This window comes from Pongo abelii, chromosome 4 (genome assembly GCF_028885655.2).
Source record: "Pongo abelii isolate AG06213 chromosome 4, NHGRI_mPonAbe1-v2.0_pri, whole genome shotgun sequence".
Taxonomy (NCBI): Eukaryota; Metazoa; Chordata; class Mammalia; order Primates; family Hominidae; genus Pongo; species Pongo abelii.
Genome location: NC_071989.2, coordinates 190261002 through 190279109, shown reverse-complemented (window position 1 = coordinate 190279109; position 18108 = coordinate 190261002). Strand labels below are relative to the sequence as shown.

At 39.7% G+C, this 18108-nt stretch overlaps 1 non-coding gene and 1 pseudogene across 1 annotated transcript; both read left to right on the top strand.

Annotated features, from left to right (window-relative positions):
• The window catches only part of LOC100453236 (ankyrin repeat domain-containing protein 18A-like), a 31014-nt pseudogene that overhangs the window by 489 nt on the left and 12417 nt on the right, over nt 1-18108 (top strand).
• Nucleotides 10259-10365, top strand: LOC112133577 (U6 spliceosomal RNA). The gene has a single exon (XR_002915216.1). It is a non-coding gene; the product is annotated as a U6 spliceosomal RNA (small nuclear RNA).

Below are 18108 nucleotides of genomic sequence, written 5' to 3'. Positions count from 1 at the left end.
GCAGCCCCTGGGACGGGGGCCTTGGAGGGCGCTGGGCACCCTCGGAGCAGGGGAGCCAAACGAAGCCTCAGCTGCTTTCCATCGCTGGCAATTCCTGGCCTGGAGCACTTGGTGGAGAATTTGAGTGATTTAACTCACAGAGTTAAGCATATACACGTTTAAAATATGGGGTCATGGAGGTGCCTAATGAGAACTCATTACCATGTCAAAAATACCATGAGTCATGTTCAGTAGGCGGAAAGTTCTCAGATAAAAGCCTGTGTCGGTTTTACATCCGAATCCACCCATGTAGATAGGTTCTTTACGGGAGCTTCTTAGAGGGACACTTGGAAGTGGGAGATGGGTTCCTTGAATGGGAAGACTCAGTTTTCTCAAAACGTGAGCTCTTTCTATGTATATCACTACCAAATGAAAATATCAAGCATTTATCATTTTTGCATGACACCTGCTGTCTATTGTGATTACATTTAAAAATTTTTATAATGGAGTGAAAAAAAGACTTGCTCCTCTAGATATCAAAATGTGCTATTAATTCCCACAATTATTTACTAACAGCTGAAAAGACATAAATACATGGAACAGAATGGAAATCCAGAAACACTGAAATGTGTGTAAGATATAGATGTAAGGGTTGATAATGGTAACATTTCAGATGAGTAGGAAGGGTTGAGTTATTAATAAAATGCCTGCTCTTTGAAGAAAACTAATGAAATTTTATGTCACAAAAATGAGTTCCCGGTGGAATACAGACTGAAATTTTTACATATGCAAAATGAGAAAAGTACCAGAAGAAAACACAAATGCTTATTTATACAGGTATATTTTACATTGCCACAGGCCTTCCTAAGAATGACCTCACAAGCAGGCATTCTGAAGGTTGACTTAGCAAACTAAAAATTAAAACCCCCAGGCCGGGCGTGGTGGCTCACGCCTGTAATCCCAGCACTTTGGGAGGCTGAGGTGGGCGGATCATGAGGTCAGGAGATCGAGACCATCCTGGCTAACACAGTGAAACCCCATCTCTACTAAAAATACAAAAAATTAGCCTGGCATGGTGGCACGTGCCTGTGAGGCAGGAGAATCGCTTGAACCTGGGAGGTGGAGGTTGCAGTGAGCCGAGATCATGCCATTGCACTCCAGCCTGGGCGACAGAGTGAGACTCTGTCTCAAAAAAAAAAAAAAAAAAAAAAAATTAAAACCCCCTGTGTATCAAAAAATTAACAAATGATAACATACTTGAAAAATATTTACTATGTATATGTTTTTACTAATATATATAAAAATAGATATTCAGATGAAAAGTGTATCTTCATCCTACAGGGAATTTACTTTTTATTATATATATTATGATATATAACTGATTATACATATAAAAAATTGTATATATTACTGATATGTTATATATATACCAGTTATATATATATATACGGATAAAAAGCACATCTTTATTTTACAGGGAAATCTTTCTTTTTTTTTTTTTTTTTTTTTTTTTTCATATTTTAATTTTTTTATTATTACAGAAGTGATACATAATTGCAATGCAAACATTTAGAAAATAGAATTAGTAAGCAAAAGAAAATAAAACTTGCCCTTAATCTTAGCATGTAGGGCTAAAACTAGTATTAGCATTTTGGCATCTTTCCTGCTAATCTTTTTTTTTTTTTTTTCTTTTTTTTTTTTTAATTTCTGAAGTATTTATTGATCATTCTTGGGTGTTTCTCGGAGAGGGGGATATGGCAGGGTCATAGGATAATAGTGGAGAGAAGGTCAGGAGATAAACACATGAACAAAGGTCTCTGGTTTTCCTAGGCAGAGGACCCTGCGGCCTTCTGCAGTGTTTGTGCCCCTGAGTACTTGAGATTAGGGAGTGGTGATGACTCTTAAAGAGCATGCTGCCTTCAAGCATGTGTTTAACAAAGCACATCTTGCACCACCCTTAATCCATTTAACCCTGAGTTGACACAGCACATGTTTCAGAGAGCAGGGGGCTGGGGGAAAGGCCATAGATCAACAGCATCCCAAGGCAGAAGAATTTCTCCTAGTCAGAACAAAATGGAGTCTCCTATGCCCACCCCTTTCTACACAGACACAGCAACAATCTGATCTCTCCTTCCTTTCCCCACACTTCCTCCCCTTCTCTTCAACAAAACCGCCATCGTCCTCATGGCCCGCTCCCGATGGTCGCTGTCTCTTCGGAGCTGTTGGGTACACCTCCCAGACAGGGCAGCCGGGCAGAGGCGCTCCTCACCTCCCAGACAGGGCGGCTGGGCAGAGGCGCCCCTCGCTTCCCAGACGGGGCCGCCCGGGCAGAGGCGCTCCTCTCCTCCCAGACGGGGCGGCCGGGCAGAGGCGCTCCTCACTTCCCCGACGGGGCCGCCCGGGCAGAGGCGCTCCTCGCTTCCCAGACGGGGCCGCCCGGGCAGAGGCGCTCCTCAGTTCCTCCCAGACCGGGTGGCAGCCGGGCAGAGGTGCTCCTCACCTCCCAGACGGGGCGGCCGGGCAGAGGCGCTCCTCACTTCCCCGACGGGGCGGCCGAGCAGAGGCGCTCCTCACTTCCCAGAGGGGGCGGCCGAGCAGAGGTGCTCCTCACTTCCCAGAGGGGGCGGCCGGGCAGAGGCGCTCCTCACTTCCCAGACGGGGCGGCCGGGCAGAGACGCTCACTTCCTCCCAGATGGGGTGGCGGCCAGGCAGAGGCGCTCCTCACCTCCCAGACAGGGCGGCCGGGCAGAGGCGCTCCTCACTTCCCAGACTGGGCGGCCGGGCAGAGGCGCTCCTCACCTCCTAGACGGGGCGACCAGGCAGAGGCGCTCCTCACTTCCCAGACGGTGTGGCGGCTGGGCAGAGGTGCTCCTCCCTTCCCAGATGGGGCAGCCAGGCAGAGGCGCTCCTCACTTCCTCCCAGACGGGGTGGCGGCCAGGCAGAGGCGCTCCTCACTTCCCAGAGGGGGCGGCCGGGCAGAGGTGCTCCTCACTTCCTCCCAGACGGGGTGGCAGCCGGGCAGAGGCACTCCTCACCTCCCAGACGGGGCGGCCGGGCAGAGGTGCTCCTCATCTCCCAGATGGGGCGGCCGGGCAGAGGTGCTCCTCATCTCCCAGACGGGGCAGCCGGGCAGAGGTGCTCCTCACTTCCTCCCAGACGGGGTGACGGCCGGGCAGAGGCACTCCTCACCTCCCAGACGGGGCGGCCGGGCAGAGGCGCTCCTCACCTCCCAGACGGAGTGGTCAGGCAGAGGCGCTCCTCACTTCCCATATGGGGTGGCGGCCGGGCAGAGGCGCTCCTCACTTCCCAGATGGGGCAGCCGAGGGAAATCTTTCAAATCAAATCCACAAGAAAAGAACTCTAAAAGTGAGCAAAGTACTTTTTTGCAGATCCACAAGTTACATATGTACATAGGAAAAAATCCTTAGTGTTTCTCGTAAAAGAATTTAAGTTAAAAGAGGAATGAGACTGTTTTCTATCCACAATGTTTGTGAGAATAAACAGCAATGGTACTTATACTGCTGTTTGAAGTTTAAGTTGCTGATGACTTTTCAAATAGATAATTTGGTGGTAATTACCACATTTTAAAAATGTATATGCCCTTTACCCATCAATTCCATTGTATTAAAATACCTTTAGAAAACAGAGATACATGTACTGTGTTTTTCCCAGCATTTATGTTAACAAGAACCTGAAGAATGTGTCCTATAAATAAGTTTCAGTTGCATCCATAGAATGGAATAATATGTGACCATTGAATGTGACAATAGGTATAGAAGTATGGGAGGTTCCCTTCATGCCAGGAGTTTGAGACCTGCCTGGTCAACAAAGCGAGATTCTTTCTATAAATTTTTTTTTATGATTAGCTGAGCATGCTGGTGTGCTTTCTGTGGCCCCAGCTACCGAGGAGGCTGAGGCAGGAGGATTGCTTGAGCCTAGGAGTTCCAGGCTGCAGTGAGGTAATATATGAAATATATGTAATACACCATTACACTCCAGCCTGGGCAACAGAGCAAGACCTGTCTCAAAAAAAAAAAAAAAAAAATCTAACAATTATTGAGTTGTTGCTTGTTCTAGAAATGGTTCTAAATACTTTACATGGATTCCCATTTAAGCATCACAATGGTGTCCTGTGAGCTAGCTGCTATTGTCATCTTTAATTAATGAGGAAAATGAGGCACAGAAAGTCTAAGCAATAGCTAGTACGTGACCGAGTTCAAAGTATAACTCAAGCCCTATTTGAACTGAATCCAAACACCAAGCTCATTCTGTCCAAATAAGCTGCTGTTTCATTAAGGGAGTGAGCAGTAAGAGCTAATAAATGTACTTTCTTCAAAAGAAAATTATTTGTTTTGAAGGCAGAGGAATAACATGCTCTTCAATGTTTACAATTACGTAAACCATTGTAGGTTTTGAGATATTGCACTACAATTTCCTGAAAACTCCTCTCGCTCTCATAGGACTGTTCTACATTTGGCCTGTGCCCATGGCTGTGTGGAAGTGGTCACTCTCTTGCTGAGCAGAAAATGCCAGATCAACATCTGTGACAGACTAAACAGGATGCCTTTAATGAAGGTATACAGTAGCCAACTCTTTCGGCATGAAATAGATTTCACTAAATACATAGAATTAAAATGAATTTATCTCATTTAAATATAACTAGTTGGTGAAACCCGTGGAATATGTATTTTGAATTCTTAGAATTTATAGTCTAATTTTTCATTTAACACTGATAGGCTGTACATTGCCAGGAAGAGACATGTTCCATTATTCTGCTGGAACATGGTGCCAATCCAAACATTAAGGATGTCTACAGCAACACCGCTGTTCATGATGCTGTGTATAATAAAGGGACTTCACTGGCAGGAAAACTGCTTTCCCACCATGCAAATATTGAAGCACTAAACAAGGTATAGATCAATCAACTTTCTTTTCAAAATATTTGTTTTAACATTGACATAGGTAAGAGTCAATTTTTCATGTTTGGAAGATCAGGCATTCCTGAATGAAAATATTTTGAAATAACTTAATTGTCTTAGATTTTACTTTAAATATTGATACTTTTAAAGACGCATTAGAGGGCACAGCTTGTTTAGTGCACTTATGGGAAATATTTGTGAATTTGTTGAGGTAAAACTTCAAGTATTTGTTTCCTACCCCAGGTGTATTTTTTTTTCTAATTATGTAAACACACACACACACACACACAGGAAAAGAATTTACCCTGGAAATAGGCTTTATCTTAAAACTTAAAACTAAAGCAACTTGCAATAAATGGAAATCTTGCTGCTGCTGACAGTTTTCTCAAAAAAAAAAAAAAAACTGATGTGCCTTTCAGTGGCAAGGTTTAAGAGGGAAAAATGGGGAGGGAAAAGGAAAGCAATCAAAAACATGTAGGTCACTTGGAAATTAGGTAATGAGGAAAAATGCCAATAAGAAGTTTTGTTTTTTAGTTTGTTGTTTTCCAGTTTATGTATTGAGACAAAGTGCTCTTCAGCCTTGGGGTAATTATTTTTGATTTGGTAAACAGAGTGATTGAAACTTGCCTACAGATTAATTTTTAGAGGACTCTGAGGAAACCAGATTGGCTGTGAATAGCTGGTGATGAAGTGAGAAACACTTCAGCAAAGGATGGAACGAATTAGGAACGAATTAGTGACTGACTTATTACCCATCCTGGCAAAAACAGCCACTTAGCTAAGAGTCCAAACTCTCCTCTCAAACCTAGAATGTCTTGGTGGGAAGGTGGGAGATTAAGGAGCTTATAAATAGCAAAATCAAGTGGGATTTTCAGTTTACTTGTCCCTGTTCTACCCATACCCAGGAAAATTAACTGGAGTGCTAATAAATAACTCTATCTCATACTCTCTTCTCTTTCTGGCCACATCCCAAGCTGATAAAGGATATTGGCGGTGTGGGTGAGTGATGAAAGTGAAGTGATTGTCTGCTGCAGTAATTCTCAGCTAGAATTGTGCATCACAGTGACCTGGGGGAATTTTGTTAGAATTCTACAAATGTAGGCTTTCCCCTGAAGATTTTGATGTAACCGAGCTAATAAGATCTGAACATGTACGGTTACAAATATTTTCTTGAAGCCACACACAGTGGCATGTTTCTGTAGTCCCAGCTACTCAGGATGCTGAGATGGGAGGATTGTTTGAGCCTAGGAGTTTGAGTCCAGCCTGAGAAACATAGTAAGACTCTTGTCTCTTACAATAACAACAGCAAAAAAAAAAAAAAAAAAAAAAAAAAAAAAAAAAAAAAAAAAAACCTCAGGGTTTGAATACACTCCTGATTAAGAAGCACAGAATAGATAAGTGCGGTATATAAATTCCTGTATCTCAAAAACATAAGAAATCTCTAAAATAGTTGGCATTTAATAGGTGCTACTTTCTTCAAAGTTCTCCTTTCCAATAATGTTAGCCTGATTTATCTGTCTTTCTCTACATTTGTGACTGGAAAGTAAAAGGAAATATTGTTGGCAATGTATCTCAGCTTACAGAAAAACACCTTTTCCTTCCCACCATGAATCATTCACTGCCATTCAGAGAGTCTTTAGCAATTTGCTTGTGGGTAATCTTTCAATAGGTAAAGGCTGACCTTTTCACAATTTCATGTTCCTTTGTCACCATTCAAGTGATTATGTGTCAACAAATGTTCATTACAAGTGAAATTTTCTCAATTAGATTAGTAGCAAATCTTGAACCTTTTTTTTTTCAGTTGAAGTTGTATTATGGACTATCTCAGTATGTCTGTTAAGTTTATAGAACTTTGGCATAATCAGGATGTCAGTCTTAAACACTGAAATCCAAGATGTCAGTGAGAATACTATAGGAGTTCTTTTAATAAGTTAGTTTCAGCAGTCTTATGAACTAATTATCTATTTGGTTGACAATCTGGGAAAATGATATATAAACAGATTTCAAATGAATAAATTTTGGGAAAATTCTTAAGGTGGGTATTATGAGTCTTAACAACAATTTTTATTATATATATATATCAGGGGCTGATTTTTATATAAAACATATGATACTAGAGAAAGAAAAATTTCACATGCAAATACCTTGGTTTATACAAAAGCATTTAGTAACACTTACATAGAAAATATAAATACACAAGGGCTATAGTCTAACTAAATGTGGCACACAGATTTGTTCATTTGCCTCTTTAAATTGAGTCAACATGTAAAATTTAGTAGACTCATGCAGAAATCTGGACCTCAGGCCTGTCTTAAGAATCAAATCTGGTGTCCCCCGAACCCCATCACTGCTTGGTCTGCTGTGCAGAGGTTGCCCTGTGTAGGAGACACATATTCTCCAGTTTGCTACTGTGCCCACCTGAGTACTTCACTTACTTAGGTAACCTTCTCCATCCTTATAAGTATTTGAGTTTACAACTCCTGCTTTATAGTATATTTTCATAAGCTATAAAAGATTTTCAAGACAGTGTATATTGGTTTATAATACATAGTCTATAGTTTATAAATCCCTCAATTATGGGGTTGAATTTTAGAATTCAAAAGTTTTTTTTAACTCTTTTTTTATATGTATACCACAAATAGTTATCTGCTCGTAAGAATGCCTAGAAGCCTTTTTAGGTTATTCTTGGTGAGAATTGGCTAGTTTATGAATATTGCAGACATTATATCATGGTCCTCAGCAATGTCCCTTAAAAATGCAAGTGACTTATTGGCTTTTATTAAGCTAGAAATAAGCCATATACATCAACATTAAAACTTTTATTGATTATCCATTGTAATTTTATTTCTGATTTATATTTTGCCTAAAGTAAAAAAAAATGTTAAATAACAATTTAAATGGAAGCCAATACAAATGGATTTAAAAAGTAAAATTGTGTTAGCATCCCAGGATTATCATTATAATTGAGAATAAAATTTCTTACTGAGCTTTGCTTTTTTAATATTTATTTTCAAACATTTTTAACCTGTCTCTCTTACACAGAATATACTAAGCTTTCTGACAGTTAGGATAAAAATCTATCCTCTTGTATTAGGAGAAATCCCATGGACTATTTAATAATAATGAAAATAAGTGCATTTGAAGCCATTCTCTCTTAAATCAGACCTCATTTCCTTAGTGACCCATTTGGATCAGGAGTGCCTGACATTGGCATCGGATCCTGACACCACTGCTAGAAGTAAATCAAGCAAGTTTGTACCACCCAGAGGAAACCTCCACCTGAATCGGGAAGTTCTGGCAACTGTATCCCTGAAACTCTAGTTCCTAAAATGTTAACGTTTGCCACAAAAAGTATTGTCAAATTGAGATTTGGCAAAGTTGAAGGGATTTCTTGATTGTTGGCCATATAATACAGTTTTGTAATATTTCTCATATGCAGATGATCATGGCATCTTTCTGTTGGGGTACAGTTCTTCTGGTAAAACAAATATTCTTTGGAACATAGTTTAAGAAACACTGCTCTAAAGATAATAATTTACATCATTAATTTATTTTAAAAACCTAAAGCATTTGCTACTATGTATTAGGTTTTAGGGTTATAGAGAAAAAAAGACACAGCCCTTGCCCTCAAGAAACTCTTGGTTTCAGTGGGAAACAGTGAAATAATTACAACATATTGTGCTAAATGCTGTGATAGAAGCAAGGATTTTGGGGACTGGTAAATAAAGTCAGTTTTGGAGATGATCGAAGTTAACGTGGGGAGGGAGAGGAGGGGTGTTTGCAAGGCAGTGTGTGGGAAAGCACAGAGGAGTGAAAAGGACGAGACTGCTTTGCATTTACTTTCTTTCTATATTGTATGTTTAAGTTCATAGCATCTTATGGGAGATTTTTAGTTCAGTTGAGAAATATGTAATTTTGTGAATTATACATTGTTTTTGCTTTCTTACAGGAGGGAAATACACCACTTTTGCTTGCTATAATTTGTAAGAGACAGCAAATGGTGGCATGTTTAGTGAAGAACCAGGCAAGTGCACATGCTGTTGATGATTAGTCCACTTTTTAGCCAGAAATCACACAGAAAGCTAGACTAGTTAGAAGTAGCAATGATGCAAGATTCTTTCAGGACTTTTGAAGACCTTTATCCCTAGGGATCTTGGTGTTCATTTTATTCCAAGTATAACCTTATATATAACCTTATATGTGAGATATAAATAGCATCACACTTTTTACTTGTTTTTCTTTCTTTTTTTTTTTTTTTAGACAAGGTCTCACCTATGTTGCCCACATTCCTGAGCTCAACTGATTCTCCTGCCTCAGCCTCCCAAACTGCTAGCCACCATGCCTGGCCTGACTTTTCTAATTAGTTATTGGGTCTAGAAATGTCCAGTTTAGCAGAAAGTCTTGGATTGTCCCCTGGGGCTATCTCCTATGCCTTCATCCTTTGAATTTTTCAAAAAGCTAAGGGGTTCCCTAAGTCCAAGGAAGACAATCTTGCTTTACAAGTCAGAAGATAGGGGGAAAAGGCCATTCTAAATATTCTGTTGTTTCCATTGATTCACTTGCTGTATTGCTGCCATTGTAACTGGTCCTGCAATCTGGTAATGATTGACCTTTGCCACCAGGATGACTTTACTGATTCAGACCCCTCACTCTTCATAGTGACTCACACAGTTCACAGCTACAGTGATGCCTTTACTGACTCAGATCCCTCACTCTTCATGGTGACTCACACACAAAGCTCACAGCCACAGTGTTTTTTAGTTCATGTACATACGCTCAGCCATTGTTCCCAGCATGCTGCTCTGGCAGTGAGGCCTACTGGCTTTACCCACACACATAGTGAGTAAATTGACCCTCCCCTAACACTAAAAACCTTATTTGTTACCCACCTCTTAGCTAGGCTTAGCCTAGACCTTGATGGTAAGTTATCCTTTGAGATCTGTGTCCATCTTTTCTCTAGCAAATGTTAGTTGGGCTTGTTCTCAGCAGTCAGGGACGTTCAAATAATGTTGCAGGAAGAGATCAGAGGTCCCTTTCCCTTTTGTTATCACATCTGTACCTTGAGGCTTTTTTCTGTCCCGTGTAGCAGCTTTTGTTAGGTAGCAGAAGGTTCCACATTATCCTTCAATAGAGTAGTGGGCACCAACTTGCAGGTGACCCCTCAAGTAATGTGTTTCCATAATAACGAAAATCTCTCAGGCTACTTGCATCTCTACCTCAAGTTTTTAAAATATTTTAAAATTTTACCTCACAAGAAGTCATTCAATAGAATTATCTGTATCTAAAGTAGGTAGTTTGGATTTAACAGAGCTAAGCCTCATCCATGACTCATGAGTATCCATGTATAAAATAGGGCTTTATACTTGTTTCAGCAGCATATATTCTAAGATTGAATCAACACAGAGCAGATAAGCATGGCTGCTGCCTAAGGATGGCACACAAATTCAGCAAGCATTCCACATTTTGCACAGTCCCCAGAAGGTCATTTGACTATTTGTTAACTAGCTCCAAGGAAACAGTGCAAGTCAGACCAAAACAGGAGACCTCCAATATTGAAATTGTTGTTACTGTTATTATAAAAGTATTCAGGTAAGGTGATCTGTGAAATGCGAACAGCGCTGAGTAACATATGGGATGTTACATGCAAATATGTTGTTAGTCCATGACTTGGAAATGAGGAAACGTCAACTTGCATCTCTTTCATGGAACCAAAAAACAAGACAAGCAGGGTTTTGTCTTGTATGTCAGTTGGAGAGGACCAAGAAGATGCAGCCTCTAACACAGACCTGCTGGCTCCGAGTTTGAGGAGGTAGAGAAGGAATGGTAGTTGTCCAAGCCAGGTTTTGACATTTATTAGTTTTCTGCCCTTGGTGTTATTGATGAGCTCAGTAATAGGGAACACTTAGGTAATCTATTTTAATGAGATAATAATATATTTTTATATAAATTTAGTTACAAGTTATGAATTAGCTAAAATGCTCTGAACTACAAGCCACAATGAATAGAACTAATAACCAAAATTAGCACTTAATAACATTTTCTGAAAACTGTGACATTCAAATATTAGAACCTATGAAAAAACACCCATCAAGTTTTGAGATCCCAAAATTGTTTCAGCAATACAGTTCAAGAATAAATTATTCCATTGCTTTACTATTTCTCTGAATATTTAAACATGTTATCTCATTACATCCTTTTAACAACCTAGTGAAGTAAGGTAGTAAAATCCTTATGTTTTAGAAAAAGCCATGGAGCCTAAGAGAAGCAACTGGTCTGAAAACAAAATACCTATTGGTTACAGAGTGAGGACTTATTCTGAGTGCAGGACACTTTCCAGGATGTTAAGCTAACTAGAATTAATTTACTGAGCTATCCTTCTCTCAGTTTATGAATACTTCATGTTTTTCTTCTTTAATTAGAAGCTTCCTTAATTATAAGTTTATAGAGCTTAAAATTTTTAAGTGAATGGGACATTAGAGTTCTGATATCAGCTCTGATATTGTCTGAAATGCTTTAAGAAATTAATATATTTGGTAAATATTTTTCATGTCACTATTAAAATAGTAATTTTATTTATTACATTTATTATGCATACCATTCAACAACAAATTTTGGAACGTAAAAATAAGATACTTTAAAATCATCTTCAAAATGACAATCAAGGTAAGACTTCTTATAGTAAATTTCTCATTTCTCTTGGTGGTCTTATTGATTTTAAAAAGTAAAATTACAGGCCAGGCATGATGGGTCACACCTGTAATCCTAGCACTTTGGGAGGCTGAGGCAGGTGGATCACCTGAGGTCAGGAGTTTGAGACCAGCCTGGCTAACATGGCAAAACCCGTCTCTACTAAAAATACAAAAATTAGCCGGGTGTGGTGGCAGGCACCTGTAATCCCAGCTACTCAGGAGGCTGAGGCAGGAGAATCACTTGAACCTAGGAGGTGGAGGTTGCAGTGAGCTGAGATCGCACCACTGCACTCCAGCCTGGATAAAAGAGCAAGACTCTATCTCCAAAAAAAAAAAAAGTAAGATTACATAGTTTTAATCATAAAAGAGCAGTTTAAAATATATCTGTATATAAATTAATTTTTTAAATCTAATTTATTTAGAATTCAGAGTTAAAAAATTAGTTGTAGCTAATTCATAATCTCACAGTATTGTCTAAAAACAATGCATTTACCTACTTATGTTTCCTGAAATTCGACATGATATTTTGTATTAATATAAATAAGAAATTAGATTTTTAAGTTAGTATGTTGTATTTTCCTCTATAATCACAGTGTTACAATTGGACTTGTGATGCAAATGGATCTTCTATTTAATTTTTATAATAAATGGTTTGAATTTAGCAAATAAATATTAATTATGGTTGATTCTTGAATCATATGGTGGTTAGGGGCTCTGATCCCTGTGCAGTTGAAAATCTGAGGATAGCTTTGACACCTTCCAAACTTAAATAATAGCCTACCATTGACTGGAAGCCTTACTGATAACATAAACAGTCCATGAACGCATATTTGGTATGTGCTGCATTATTATATACTATGTTTGTACAATAAAGTAAGCTAGAGAAATGAAGCTGTTATAAAGAAAATCATAGAAAAGAAAAAAATGTGCTTACTAAAAAGCAGAAGTGAGTCCTCCTAAAGGTCTTCATCTTCATCATCTTCAGGTTGATTAGGCTGAGGAGGAAGAAAAAAGGTTGGTTTTACTGTCTCTGGGTTGCAGAGGCAGAAGAAAAATCTACATATAAGTGGACCCCTGCAGTTCAAACTCTTGTTGTTCAAGGGTCAACTGTATTACACAGGAATTTGTGTCACTAAGAAAGTAACTATCTTTAGAACTGGGAACTCAAAAATCCCTTTCTGATACCATAAACAAATGGCAATAAGAACCATAAAACTGAGCCAGTGTGCACCCATAAAAATAGATTATTTTTTAAGATACCTATTGAATGCAGAAGATGGGAAAGTAATTCCTTTACAAGAAGCAGAAGTTATGTTACATATTATTATACAAACAAGATGTATTTTCTTCCTCTTTCTCCATAAGTTGGAACCTCATGAGATATATTCACTTCTTAGAACAAGCTGTTTTTTAAAATGTGCTGGACAATTATCATAATAATATTAATTTTGTTGGAACAAGATACTCTGCTACCAGGCTGGGCACGGTGGCTCATGCCTGTAATCCCAGCATTTTGGGAGGCTGAGACAGGCAGATCACTTGAGGTCAGGAGTTTGAGACCAGCCTAACCAACATGATGAAACCCCATCTCTACTAAAAATACAAAAATCACCAGGCATGGGGCAGGCACCTGTAATCCCAACTACTTGGGAGGCTAAGCCAAGAGAATTGCTCCCCTCTCCTCCCCTCCCAAGATTGTGCCACTGCACTCCAGCCTGGGTGACAGAGCAAGACTCAAGACTGCATCTCAAAAAAAAAAAAAAAAAAAAAATACACTGTTATCATTAGGCAAAAGATGATCAAAATAAATATTCCATTAGCCAAACTCTAGGATCAAAAAATTATAATAAAATTATAAAAATGGTTCACAATAACAAAAATATGACACCAAATGCATTGTACAATCTGAACTGTATAAAGACACCATTAATTTAGTACATATTTATCCAACCACTTCTATAAGTTAGGTTTGGCAAATTGCAGCAGACAAAGATGGAATTGAATAGTTTTTGTCTTTAAGGTACTCATAATACAGATAACTATTTAATTTTTGTGTATTTTTACTAGAATTTTTAAGAAAAAATATTTTAATTCATTCATACACTTTTCCACTTAAAAAATAATTATCATGTGTCTTTTGTGGACTAAGCCTTTTTCCAATGTTACAAAATACATTTTAAAAATACAGTTAGGAGATTGTGAATACCATTGTCATTTATTTTGTTTACTACCTTATGTAGTGCTTACTCTGTGTCCAATGTAAGCACTACATAAGGTCATGTAGTGTCATCTGGGAGCTTATTGTTATAATTTATTATGTATGTATTATGTTCAGTATGTGCCAGGCACTTTTACATTTGTGATGATGAATGCAAGCTTCTAAAATCTGGGTTGGATTTAGGGTAAGCATGCAGACTGAGTGGAACTTTGCCAAGAAGGAGGAAGAGGGATGATGCTTGGCAGAAGGAATATCTAACAAGTTGCATGTTTGACAGAAGCAGCAGCCATGAAGAATGAAAATTTTAAAGGAGGAGGAGAAATTTCAAAACGTAGGACACCTGAAATTGGGGTTGGGTTCCAAGATGGCCAAATAGGAACAGCTCCAGTCTACAGCTCCCAGGGTGAGCAACACAGAAGATGGGTGATTTCTGCATTTCCAACGGAGGTACTGGGTTCTTCTCACTGGGACTTGTTGGACAGTGGGTGCAGGACAGTGGGTGCAGTGCACCGAGCATGAGCTGAAGCAGGGTGAGGCATCACCTCACCCAGGAAGTGCAAGGGGTCAGGGAATTCCCTTTCCTAGCCAAGCAAAGCTGTGACAGAGGGCACCTGGAAAATCAGGTCACTCCCACCCTAATACTGTGCTTTTCCAATGGTCTTAGCAAACAGCACACCAGGAGATTATATCCCGTGCCTGGCTCAGAGGGTCCCATGCCCACGGAGTCTTGCTCATTGCTAGCACGGCAGTCTGAGATCAAAATGCAAGGTGGCAGCAAGGCTGGGGGAGGGGAACCCACCATTGTTGAGGCTTGAGTAGGTAAACAAAGTGGCTGGGAAGCTCCAACTGGGTGGAGCCCGCTGCAGCTCAAGAAGGCCTGCCTGCCTCTGTAGACTCCATCTCTGGGGGCAGGGCACAGCCGAACAAAAGGCAGCAGAAACCTCTGCAGACTTAAATGTCCCTGTCTGACAGCTTTGAAGAGTAGTGGTTCTCCCAGCACAGAGTTTGAGATCTGAGAACAGACAAACTGCCTCCTCAAGTGGGTCCCTGACCCCTGAGTAGCCTAACTGGGAGGCACCCCCCAGTAGGGGCAGACTGACACCTCACAGGGCCAGGTACCCCTCTGAGACAAAACTTCCAGAGGAACGATCAGGCAGCAACATTTTCTGTTCAGCAATATTTGCTGTTCTGCAGCTTCCACTGCTGATACCCAGGCAAACAGAGCCTGGAGTGGACCTCCAGCAAACTCCAACAGACCTGCAGCTGAGGGTCCTGATTGTTAGAAGGAAAACTAACAAACAGAAAGGACATTCACACCAAAACCCCATCTGTACGTCACCATCATCAAAGACCAAAGGTAGATAACACCACAAAGATGGGGAAAAAACAGAGCAGAAAAACTGAAAATTCTAAAAAATCAGAGCACCTCTCCTCCTCCAAAGGAACGCAGCTCCTCACCAGCAATGGAAAAAAGCTGGACGGAGAATGACTTTGACGAGTTGAGAGAAGACTTCAGACGATCAATCTTCTCCGAGCTAAAGGAGGAAGTTCGAACCCATTGCAAATAAGTTAAAAATCTTGAAAAAAGATTAGACGAATGGCTAACTAGAATAACCAATGCAAAGAAGTCCTTAAAGGACCTGATGGAGCTGAAAACCATGGCATGAGAACTATGTGATGAATGCACAAGATTCAGTAGCTGATTTGATCAACTGGAAGAAAGGGGTATCAGTGATTGAAGATCAAAAGAATGACATGAAGTGAGAAGAAAAGTTTAGAGAAAAAAGAATAAAAAGAAATGAACAAAGCCTCCAAGAAATATGGGACTATGTGAAAAGACCAAATCTACATCTGATTGGTGTACCTGAAAGTGATGGGGAGAATGGAACCAACTTGGAAAACACTCTGCAGGATATTATCCAGGAGAACTTCCCCAACCTAGCAAGGCAGGCCAACATTCAAATTCAGGAAATACAGAGAATGCCACAAAGATACTCCTCGAGAAGAGCAACTCCAAGACACATAATTGTCAGATTCACCAAAGTTGAAATGAAGGAAAAAATATTAAGGGCAGCCAGAGAGAAAGGTTGGGTTATCCACAAAGGGAAGCCCATCAGACTAACAGCTGATCTCTTGGCAGAAACTCTACAAGCCAGAAGGGAGTGGGGGCCAATACTGAACATTCTTAAAGAAAAGAATTTTCAACCCAGAATTTCATATCCAGCCAAACTAAGCTTCATAAGTAAAGGAGAAATAAAATCCTTTACAGACAAGCAAATGCTGAGAGATTTTGTCACCACCAGGCCTGCCCTACAAGAGCCTCTGAGGGAAGCACTAAACATGGAAAGGAACAACCGGTACCAGCCACTGCAAAAACATGCCAAATTGTAAAGATCATCGATGGTAGGAAGAAACTGCATCAACTAATGAGCAAAATAACCAGCTGACATCATAATGACAGGATCAAATTCACACATAACAATATTAACCTTAAATGTAAATGGGCTAAATGCTCCAATTAAAGACACAGACTGGCAAATTGGATAAAGAGTCAAGACCCATCAGTGTGCTGTATTCAGGAAACCCATCTCACGTGCAGAGACACACAAAGGCTCAAAATAAAGGGATGGAGGAAGATCTACCAAGCAAATGGAAAACAAAAAAAGGCAGGGGTTGCAATCCTAGTCTCTGATAAAACAGACTTTAAACCAGCAAAGATCAAAAGACACAAAGAAGGCCATTACATAATGGTAAAAGGATCAATTCAACAAGAAGAGCTAACTATCCTAAATATATATGCACCCAATACAGGAGCACCCACATTCCTAAAAGAAGTCCTTAGAGACCAGCAAAGAGACTTAGATTCCCACACAATAATAATGGGAGACTTTAACACCCCACTGTCAACATTAGACAGATCCACAAGACAGAAAGTTAACAAGGATATCCAGGAATTTAACTCAGCTCTGAACCAAGCAGACCTAATAGACAGCTACAGAACTCTCCACCCCAAATCAACAGAATATACATTCTTCTCAGCACCATACCGCACTTATTCCAAAATTGACCACATAGTTGGAAGTAAAGCACTCCTCAGCAAATGTAAAAGAACAGAAATTATAACAAACTATCTCTCAGACCACAGTGCAATCAAACTAGAACTCAGGATTAAGAAACTCACTCAAAACTGCTCAACTACATGGAAACTGAACAACCTGGTCCTGAATGACTACCGGGTAAATAAAGAAATGAAGGCAGAAATAAAGATGTTCTTGGAAACCAACGAGAACAAAGACACAACATACCAGAATCTCTGGGATGCATTCAAAGCAGTGTGTAGAGGGAAATTTATAGCACTAAATGCCCACAAGAGAAAGCAGGAAAGATCTAAAATTGACACCCTAACATCACAAAAGAACTAGAGAAGCAAGAGCAAACACATTCAAAAGCTAGCAGAAGGCAAGAAATAATTAAGATCAGAGCAGAACTAAAGGAAATAGAGACACAAAAAAACCCTTCAAAAAAATCAATGAATCCAGGAGCTGGTTTTTTGAAGAGATCAACAAAATTGATAGACTGCTAGCAAGATTAATAAAGAAGAAAAGAGAGAAGAATCTAATAGACACAATAAAAAAAGGGGATATCACCATTGATCCCACAGAAATACAAACTACCATCAGAGAATACTATAAACACCTCTACACAAATAAACTAGAAAATCTAGAAGAAATGGATAAATTCCTCGACACATACACCCTCCCAAGACTAAACCAGGAAGAAGTTGAATATCTGAATAGACCAATAACAGACTCTGGAATTGAGGCAATAATTAATAGCTTACCAACCAACAAAAGTCCAGGACCAGACGGATTCACAGCTGAATTCTACCAGACGTACAAGGAGGAGCTGGTACCATTCCTTCTGAAACTATTCCAATCAATAGAAAAAGAGGGAATCCTCCCTAACTCATTTTATGAGGCCAGCATCATCCTGATACCAAAGCCTGGCAGAGACACACACAAAAAAGAGAATTTTAGACCAATATCCCTGATGAACATCGATGCAACAATCCTCAATAAAATACTGGCAAACGGAATCCAGCAGCACATCAAAAAGCTTATCCATGATCAAGTGGGCTTCATCCCTGAGATGCAAGCCTGGTTCAACATACACAAATCAATAAACGTAATCCAGCATATAAACAGAATCAAAGACAAAAACCACATGATTATCTCAATAGATGTAGAAAAGGCCTTTGACAAAATTCAACAGCCCTTCATGCTAAAAACTCTCAATAAATTA